Source organism: Amblyomma americanum, chromosome 1 (genome assembly GCF_052857255.1).
Source record: "Amblyomma americanum isolate KBUSLIRL-KWMA chromosome 1, ASM5285725v1, whole genome shotgun sequence".
In the NCBI taxonomy this organism is placed as follows: domain Eukaryota; kingdom Metazoa; phylum Arthropoda; class Arachnida; order Ixodida; family Ixodidae; genus Amblyomma; species Amblyomma americanum.
In genome coordinates, this window is record NC_135497.1 from 1,342,238 (window position 1) to 1,352,753 (window position 10,516).

Genomic DNA, 10,516 nt, shown 5'->3' on the forward strand with positions numbered 1-10,516 from the left:
CCCAGTTTCCGATGATTTGTTCGCCTATTCGGTTATCTCTTTTGTTCTTGTCCAATGTAACTTCATAAAGTCAAGTAAAACTTGCCTTGGCTAGTACCTGAATGCTTCAAGATGTAATAGTGTCAGCGGCCAACAAAGAAGGAGGGCAGTAGATAAAACTTTTATGCTGTGGTACTTATGAATGGGCCGTTTATCATGTAGATGCCTGGACAGACAGAAGGACATCATGTATGCTAGCCCACGCACTCTTCCGGACTGCTGTCTTAAAGCAGTATCCAACGAGGTGTTGAGACAGTTATAGGTTCATATTTGAACAGCGCAATAAAACGACGGAACACAACGAAGAAAGGACACCACATGCGCTGACTCGAAACTAGATTTATTCACGTCAAAGCATCTTAAATAATAAGTACGCCAAACACAAACAGGAGGGAAAAACCAAAAGAATACAACACAAAAGCTACTAATCATGCCCACAACGGTGACAATCGGCACGTGTGCGATACTACACATCTTGGCAGGATAAAACCATCATCTCTTTATCAGTTAGTGTGACAGAAGGATCACTAAAGCAGCTATCTGATTCCAAGTGGATGTGAAAAGCCTCCAAAATTTCCCGCGTTCGGCTGTCATTATGTTTTCCTGGGATGACGGTGTTAGACAACAGAGGGGTGAAAGTGCCTTCTCTCCAGTGAAGGGCAAATTACAAGAAGACCCATTATCTCGGGACCTGTGGTGCTCACTTAGACGAGCGTTAACGCAACATCCTGTCTGGCCAATATAACTGACCCCGCAAGTGCACGGTACCCTGTAGACAACCCCCACATTACAGGGCACAAAAGGGCTCTTTTGGTTGGTCTGACAACCCCCCCCCCTCTTTTTCTTCGCTGTTTTTTCCTTAGCCTTCTCTTCCACCTTCCTGCAAACACCTCTAAGTTTTCTAGGGGCTGAAAAAACCACATCAACATCGTATCTCGCCGCAACATTCTTTAACCCCCCCCCCCTACCATGTGTGTAAGGCACCGCCACAAACTTCCTTTTTCTTCTTGTTTTGGCTTATCCCCTCTCTTGATCCATCTAAGAAGCTTATCGCATTCCCTGGAAATTACATGAGAAGGGTAACCGCTAGATTTTAATCGGCCAAATTGACGCAAAATGCTTTCGTTGATTCTTTCAAGAGAAGACTTGTTCATAGCAGATTTCAGGCTAGAAAAAACAATGCCATTTTTTACCAGTTTTGTATGGCCTGATTGGTAATTTAGGAAAGACTTGGTAGAGCGAGGGAAGTATTCCCAACACACATGACGCTCTTCTAACAACAGTCTTAAGTCCAGAAATTGAAGTACATCTTCTTTAAGAAGTTCAGTCATGAAAGTTAGGCCCATAGCGAATTCTTTGAAAACCTTCAGTACACCTACCACGCTACACTTCAAGTACCCCTTCAGTAGCGTGGTAGAAGTACTGAAGGTTTTCAAAGAATGCGCTATGGGCCTAACTTTCACGACTGAACTTCCTAAAGATGTACTTCAATTTCTGCACTTAAGACTGCTGTTGGAAGAGCGTCATGTGTGCTGGGAATACTTCATTTGCTCTATCAAGTCTTTCCTAAATTACCAATCAGGCCATACAAAACTGGTAAAAAATGGCATTGTTTTTTCTAGCCTGAAATCTGCCATGAACAAGTCTTGCCTTGAAAGAATCAACGAAAGCAATTTGCGTCTAGTTGGCCGGTTAAAATCTAGCGGTTACCCTTCTCATGTGATTTCCAGGGAATGGGATAAGCTTCTTAGATGGATCAAGAGAGGGGATAAGCCAAAACAAGAAGAAAAAGGAAGTTTGTGGCGGTGCCTTACACACATGGTAGGGGGGGGGGGGGGTTAAAGAATGTTGCGGCGAGATACGATGTTGATGTGGTTTTTTCAGCCCCTAGAAAACTTAGAGGTGTTTGCAGGAAGGTGGAAGAGAAGGCTAAGGAAAAAACTGCGAAGAAAAAGAGGGGGGGGGGTTGTCAGACCAACCATAAGAGCCCTTTTGTGCCCTGTAATGTGGGGGTTGTCTACAGGGTACCGTGCACTTGCGGGGTCAGTTATATTGGCCAGACAGGATGTTGCGTTAACGCTCGTCTAAGTGAGCACCCCAGGTCCCGAGATAATGGGTCTTCTTGTAACCTTGCCCGTCACTAGAGAGAAGGCACTTGCACCCCTCTCTGTTGTCTAACATCGTCATCCTAGGAAAACATAATGACAGCCGAACGCGGGAAATTTTGGAGGCTTTTCACATCCGCTTGGAATCAGATAGCTGCATTAGTGATCCTTCTGTCACACTAATTGATAGAGAGATGATGTCTTTATCCGGCCTAGATGTGTAGTCTCGCACACGTGCCGATTGTCACCGTTCTGGGCATGATTAGTAGCTTTTTTGTTGTTTTCTTTTGGTTTTTCCTTCTTGTTTGTGTTTGGCGTACTTAGTATTTAAGATGTTTTGACGTGAATAAATCTAGTTGCGAGTCAGCGCTTGTGGTGTCCTTTCTTCGTTGTGTCCCGTCATTTTATTGCGCTGTTAAAATATGAATCAATACCAACTCGCCCAGTTCGCAGCAGTTATAGGTGAAACACTAATGATGTCGTTCCTCGTTTCCGATGATTTGATCGCCTATTCTGTTATCTCTTTTGTGTTTGGCCAGTGTAACTTGATAATGTCAAGTAAAGCTGTTCCTTTGGGTAGTCCCTTAATGCTTGAAGATGTAATAGTGTCAGCGGCCGACAAAGAAGCATTGCAGTACAGAAAACTTTTATGCTGGGTGCTACTAATGAAGGGGCCGTATATCCGGTAGATGCCTGGACAGACAGAATGACATCATGTATGCTGGCCCACGCACTCTGCCGCACTGCTGTCGGAAAGCAGTATCCATCGAGGTGTTGAGACAATTTTAGGTGAAGCCCTGGGGATGTCGTTCCTCGTTTACGATGATTTGATCGCGTATTCTGTTACCTCTTTTGTTCTTGGCCAGTGTAACTTGATAAAGTCAAGTAAAACTGTTGCTTTGGCTAGTCCCTTAATGCTTGAAGATGTAATAGTGTCAGCGGCGTTCAAAGAAGCATTGCAGTACAGAAAACTCTTATGCTGGGTGCTACTAATGAAGGGGCCGTATATCCGGTAGATGCCTGGACAGACAGAATGACATCATGTATGCTGGCCCACGCACTCTGCCGCACTGCTGTCGGAAAGCAGTATCCATCGAGGTGTTGAGACAATTTTAGGTGAAGCCCTGGGGATGTCGTTCCTCGTTTACGATGATTTGATCGCGTATTCTGTTACCTCTTTTGTTCTTGGCCAGTGTAACTTGATAAAGTCAAGTAAAACTGTTGCTTTGGCTAGTCCCTTAATGCTTGAAGATGTAATAGTGTCAGCGGCCGCCATAGAAGCAGCGCAGCAGATAATACTTGGATGCCGTGCTCGTTATGGAGGGGGGTAAATCAGGACTGTTCCTACAGGTGTCTGTGTAGTTTCCTACAAAGACATATTCAGTTTCGGAGCCGTCCTCTGAGCCAATCTTTTAACGTGACCCATCGCATCAACGGGCAATTCCAGCCTGATACACCAATCGCTCTATTGTGTCTGTATTCTGGAGAGCCACGTCATCCAGAAATAGGTGTAGGAGATGCTGGCGAACAAAATTATAGAGTCTTGCAGGATCCCTATGGTGTTGATCAAAACGAAACACGAATACTGGCCCCTCTGCGAAGACTACCGCTACCTGAATCAGATAGAAGTTGCCTGTCTTCTGCCGTGAGCCGATGGCGCCGTGGACTGCGTGCAAGATGCCAGCGATATTTTTTCCACCGTTATGTTCCCTGGCTACATGCAAACTGCTGTTGACGAAGGGAGCGTGCCAATACTGCTGACGGCCTCTACAAATTCAGTGTCAACTATATTTCGTGGATGGGGGTGATCAGTGCCACCGCTCCCTTGGATACGCCCTTCCTCCAAATGCTCGACAGTTTTCTAAAAGCTTAACCTGGATCTCCGACCTTGGCTTCTACTCGCACATTTTGTGCTCTCCCGAATGCAGCAGTCTCAACGTGCCTTGTGTATAATATCAATTGGTAACCTGTGTGGTCGCGTGCGTTTTGCTTGCGCCCAGCACTCTGATACATTTTCCTATCATTTCAGCCCTGGCTTCTCTCTCGGGTGAGGGCGCTTGCAGCAACCATCATCAGCACAGCGATGTAGGATTGAATCCCTCGTGCTGGCGAGGGCGATGTTAGAACGGAGGGCTGTTATAGATTTAGAGCAGCGCATCGCAGTTCACCTGGCTAAGCCTCGGCGTTACGCCTGCCCTAATCAATGTGGTTGCCGTCCTTATCGTATTGCTGCTGCCGCGTCGGCTGTGCAGTGTAGCCAGATGAGTGAGGAGATGAGAAAGCTCGCCTATGACCCAAATTGTGCTGCCGCTTCCGAAGTTGCGACGGCAGCCGAACGCAGCTTTCTGCCAGCGAACTGGCCAGGCTTTCGCAGGCAGTTTGCCTAACTGCAGTTCCCGAGAATGCGAGCTGAAATCATTCAAATTTTTCACTTACAAAAAGAGCATGAGCCCTCTTCCGCCATTCTCACCGTGTTGTACAGGCTCCAGCGAGCGGATTGACAAGCAGCTCGACGAAGGCCTTGGAGGCGAGCAGCATGCCCAGCGGCTGCGTTCCGTTCGAACCCCGGCGACGCAGCTCCTCCGGAAGAATGGGCACTGCGCCGAAACATGCAAGTTATTGCGCCAAGCACGAACAATTGAAACCACCGGAAGTAATCCGCGAATGTTTTGTGAGGTACCCACGGAAGATGATTCGCATTTCATCACGCCTTGCGCAATGACTCGAAGCGGCGAATGAGGGAGGAGGGGGGAGAAGAGACTTCCTTGACGTCCGCGATAGGTGCATGCGCCACTGAAAAGGCCTCGCTCACCCCTCTTTTCTCAAACGCCACTGTGTACACTTTACAGGCACCCTGAGTTTCAAAGCATTGGTGAGAACACAGAATGTAGGTAGTGGTGGCGCGTGTGAATGGAGCTCCGAAGCCGCCCGTCATGGTGCCGTTCGTTTGCAGACGGTGTTGGCTCTGTGCTGTACCGAGGACGACGTTTAGCTTTATTGTCAGGGAACTCGGACGTCATCTGGTGTCCAGACTTGGTTGTTCCCCAGATAGCAGGATTTGACCGAGCGTGTTCTCCATGAATTACGTGTAAACACCTCTTGGGCCCTAAGCCTGCCTAGTGGCGAAATCCCAGTGCGCGGGCGATTGGTGATAATGACGACTGCCAGCTCTAGCGTAACTGCACCGCTGGCTGGGTTATCTAGTCCGCTGGAACGGTTGCGCATGCGGCGCAGAATGCCAATGCGGTCTGGGCTCCATGCGGTGCTTCATTTTCTTGAAAAACACTCACGCCCTCTTTCATCCCCTATCTTAGCCAACACGTGAAAACGGCACACCCTTTCGATACAGGTTCACGAAGCCACTGACAAAAAACAACCCTTTGAACGAGCAAAAAAGGCCCATATCAGAGAGCTGTCCTGGAAAAGGCGCAGCGGGTTGATGCAAATTCGGGAGCACGATGAGAAAGACGGCGTGTCGAAACGAGGACATATGTCCCCTTGCGTCCCATGAGCGATTTATAAGATATCATGCTCTCGAAAGTACAGGTTCGAAATTGTGCATGCCGACTTCCTCTCCTCCGCTATTCTTCGTCCCTTAATTTCTTTAATGAACCTCTGACCGAAATATTGGTGCAGTTAGCCTCAGAAGGGAATTTCTCCGTCAGTCTTTGAGGGCGCGGTAACATTTGAACCATATATTTCTTCAACCTTTTACGACGACAGCTGCTTTCCCCCCCCCCCCCCCCCCCCCCCTTGAGTCGAGCTTTCCTGTCATCCGATGACACAGCTGGTAGGAGGACAGGGTCCATGGTGGGGGCGAAGATAAGAAAAAGCAGACGCAGATAGGGGAAACCCGACTTGACGCGACACCAGAAATTTCGGCCGACCTAAGATAAGAAAATATAAGTAGAAGTAGATGATGGGATCCAGCGTTGGTGCGATGCCAAAATATTGCACAACCTCGCATTGCTTGCGGGCGAATTTAACATAGAAGCGACAAGATCCATCAACTGGTAGCGCTAGAAAGGATCAAAAGCGTGCCAGAAACTATTGCCAGTGGCATCCACTGTAAAAATGCGATAGTAAGGAACGTCGGGAATGGAGGTAAAACTGTACTGAACTACAGCGCAATTGAAAAGTATTTTATAGTTTAACAACACAGGTAAAGTATTGTCGTGTGCATGAATAAATGTAATTAGGTTCTTTGTTTAAAAAAAAGGATGCTTGAAATTTGCTTGTACTAATTTTATAGCTTGGTCTTAGCTCCCTTTCACGGTCTTGCTGAACCGCCATTCCGCTCAGCGTATGAATAGCGCCTGTATGAAACAAGGTTAATGAGGAAGCTGTATTACGTGCTGAAAGTCAGCGGTGCGGTTTAGCATTACGGCTTTGTCATCTTGCTGTCTATTAATGCGAAAACAGTCATACGATCGTCCGAGCCGTGCAGAAATCTTGCTTGTGCACCGCACGTGCAACTGTGACGCCAATGCTGAGCAAAAATATTGCTTCTTGCCATAGCAACTGTGACGCCAATGAAAAGCCTACGTATAGCTGCTGGCCGTATTCGATTTTCTATTCCCGGGCTACTTGCTGACAGGACTCCGTTTCCGCTCGGACAGGAAACATCGTCATGGTCACGTGACCTACTTGTCAGCCGCTGCTTGTAGATTCGCTGCAGGAGACGGCCTCCCCCCTCTGTTATTGACCCAGGCCGAAGTCGTCTGCTAGCAGCAGAGGTGAAAAAAATGCCCGCATTTTTACAGTTGCTGCTTCACCCACACTTTGCAAAACTTGCTTGCTGTCCCTCACCATCACATTTCCAACCCTTCCTCACCTAAACCCTCACTAATAATTGCTTTAAAACACGAGTTTTTTTTTTTTTTAGTCGCCAAATTCAGGTGATATTACACAGTAAAAATGCGTAAGTTTAGCCCTCAGGGCACTGTTGGACGACAGGCTATAGATGCTTATACTGGTGTGTGTGTGTGTGTGGGGGGGGGGGGGGGGGGGGCAGAAGTGGGTTGGATGGTTCGGTGGGGGGGGGGGGGGGGGTAACGGGGTATGGCTTGATTCCGCAGTGTTCAACTTGTAGTTTCAGTGTTAGACTTGAATAGTCGGAGGCTGACGGGAATCCTGCCTGGTGTGAGCTCCGGCCTGCTTGAGAGTTAGAGTTCTAAGCTTTTACTGGGAGAATACACACAAAACACACATCTGCTTATATAGGAATTTCAACAGGACATGTGGTAACTGAACTCCAAAGCTCAATATATGAACTGCTTTGCTTAGGAGTATATCTGGGAAATGCCGTAATCAAATTTTTTGCGCTATGTGACTATGTAGAAAAACAACGTGTCCTTATTTCCTGCCGTTTCGAAGCCGGAAATAATGTGACTGTGAAGATAAACAACGCCTCCTGATTCAATCCTGTGTTTCGAAGTCGGAAGTAATGCTGCCTAACTCCCGATGGCAGCTCTTTCAGTGGCTCCTTGTCCAGCTTATCAGCTTGAAGTTAGTCCCACATTATTTACGCCTAAGTGGATAGCGGACGCGCTTAGCAAACTAATCACTGTTATCCGTACAGCCATTCACGCTGTTTAGGGCTCTTCTCATGGTCTAGATAGTCTGGCTCATGTCAAAATGTCATGCGTCGGCAGTTGCACAACCGCTCCATTCCACCGTATGTGCAGCGGTTACTGCTGAAGCAAACGGTGGTTTTTAAGATTAAAGATACGTCGGCCGCACCCAGTCGATTCTCATTAAAGGTAAGCACGTCCCTTTAGCTCAAGTCACGCCCGAAGTATGTCCGTCATGCTGCTTGCTCTGCACTGCCCTCAGAACGTATACGCAATTAGGCTACATCCGCTGCCTTCGACGGCCTGCAAAGATAAGTTCGATCGCCCATTACATCTTCGCACTCCCACAAATCACGCTGATCGGAAAATTCACGCCCGGTTGAGCGGGGCGAGCACTTGGCTGCAAGTAAACGGCGAGAGGCGACGCGACGTAAATAGTCTCGTAATCTGTGACCTCAATCTCCTCGTAATTTAACAAGCTATCACAATCTGCGATTCTGCACCAGTCTATGAAGCGTAGGGATACGTACTGAACACCGAACGCATGTACCCGTCTTAATTAACACGCATATCACTGCTGTAAGGCGCCCGTCCACAATACGTACGTAGTAATCCGCAAGAATTTTATGCTAGCTCTTCTTTACAGCAACGGCAAAAGGCATGGCGAATCTTTTTGAGGCCTACGTTAATACAGCGGCGATTTCCAGGCCAGTGAGTCTGCCGAGGTGAAGACGTGCTCCTCCACAATGCACAGGTGGGCAACCAGAAAGTAGGAATTATGAAAGATCCGCGTCCGGGTTGACGTTGTTTGCGGGAGACGCCCAGCCCGCAGCTTTTTCCTCTCGCGAAAGTTTGCGTACATCGGGATTTGCGAAAGTAATATGCCTACCATTGGCAGTGAAATGTGTTTACTTTGTCATCTTAAAGTCTATTCACTAATGGTTAGCACTACCACCTTATAGTGGCGTATATTTTCGTTCTTGACTGAAGTAATGCTTCATACAACCAATATTATGAGGATTGGGGGAGAGGGTACTTTGATTTCCTCAACGCATTAACCACAATGTGCTTGAGTGCGTACATAAATTTTTATGGCAGCAGGACTTGTATATTTTTTTTGTCTGAAGTGGGCATTTTGTAAGCCTTTTAACACATATTCCACCCGGAGCAAAGCGGTGTTTTCGAATACGAAAACAAAATTTTCCACTAAATTTCGCATCGACTTCCACACACCTTGCTCCTACGGATCAGATGCCATGTAAACAAAAGGACACTTTTTGTTGCTGCAGGGTCCACTGCGCCTGCGACCTGTTTTAATGCATTGTCACGAGAAAATCATTTCCCTCGTGGAAATTTCTTAGAGTCATCAAAGTCATCCCTCGGAGTCAGGACTGTTATGAAGGGCAGATGGCTAAGCTCTATGAGTTAGCATTACCTGGTAGCTGCTGGTGATTTGCAAAATTTGTGGCCTTTTGTATTGTCGTTGATCAGCAGAAAACCTGCTAGCAATATTTCAAGAGTATCGCTTCAACTGCCTCACGTAGTGAGACAAACAGAGAAACCGTTTAATGAAAAGCAGAAATTTTAGCCGCCATGAAAAATTCATCAGCATTTTTCACCACGGAAGGAGAGAGGCACACAAAATTGTATAGTATAGAACTAAGAAAAGGGAAAAGGAAAACAATGTAACAAAATAGAATTGAATTTGGGCTTTGGTGCATTAACGAGTACTGCTACAAGATATTAAATAGGGAGTGCAATGTATTAAAAAGAGGCTGACAACGTTTGGAGCATGTAGAGTGAATAAATATGAGGTGTACGGAGGATTGTAATCTGTTAAGGAGAGCAACATCGTCTAAATAGGCAAACATGGCCAGGATTCTGATTCATGCGCCGCTAGTTCACAAAACCGCCACCACGCGCCGCATGAAGTTGAGCTCCTCCTTCTTCTCTTATATTCTCCCTCGCTGGTTTGGGAGAGAGACGCCGATAAGCTTCGCGCATTGTCCACTTTGTGCGTCCTCCCCTCACGCCCAGCTTCTCGTGGAGGGCCCCCTTTGCCTTTCTGTTTCTTTTTTTCTTTTCTCACCCAGCCTGTTCAAGGGGGACAGACTGTGTGGCGGCCCTACTCACTTCCTTCGCTGGGGTGCAAAAAAAAAGTCGGGTCGTAGCTAACGCGGCGTGCACGCGCTTTCTTCGTCCTGCGTTGAGCGGTCATCTGTCAGAAAAGATGCCGCCACCGTCTGGAAGACGTTGAAGTAACGAGCGTTAGCTGTGTGGTTTACTAGAAATGATATGAATTAGATGAAAGTGAGGTACAGCAATGGAAATACGAATCTAACATCTTGGATTTATAAGTGACGTCACCATTCAATCACCAATTTAATATACTCAAGATGTTGCCTGTCAATCACCGAATGGGTTGCAGTATCGATTTACTATGGAGGCTGCCATCTTGAATTCCTCGGACTTAGAAAATTGCGCACGAAAAGGAGGTGGTAGCAGGCGCCAAAAAATCTCGGAACGTGATCAGTAAGAGCTAACGCTCTTAAAACTACTGAAAGTATGCACATCACACAAGAAATGGTCGGCCTCTCGCCTTTTTGCTGTGGGTGACGAGCCCTAAATTACCGTTAATCACTCGTACGCTTTCACTGCACGACCGCTCCGAACCAGGGATCGAACCGATTAAAGATGACGATGACGACCATATAGGTAACTCCTACCAGCAAGCACTTATCATAGCGCGGGATGCCACGGCTGTGGCTCAGTGGTATGAAGCGTACGGAAACAAAGAAT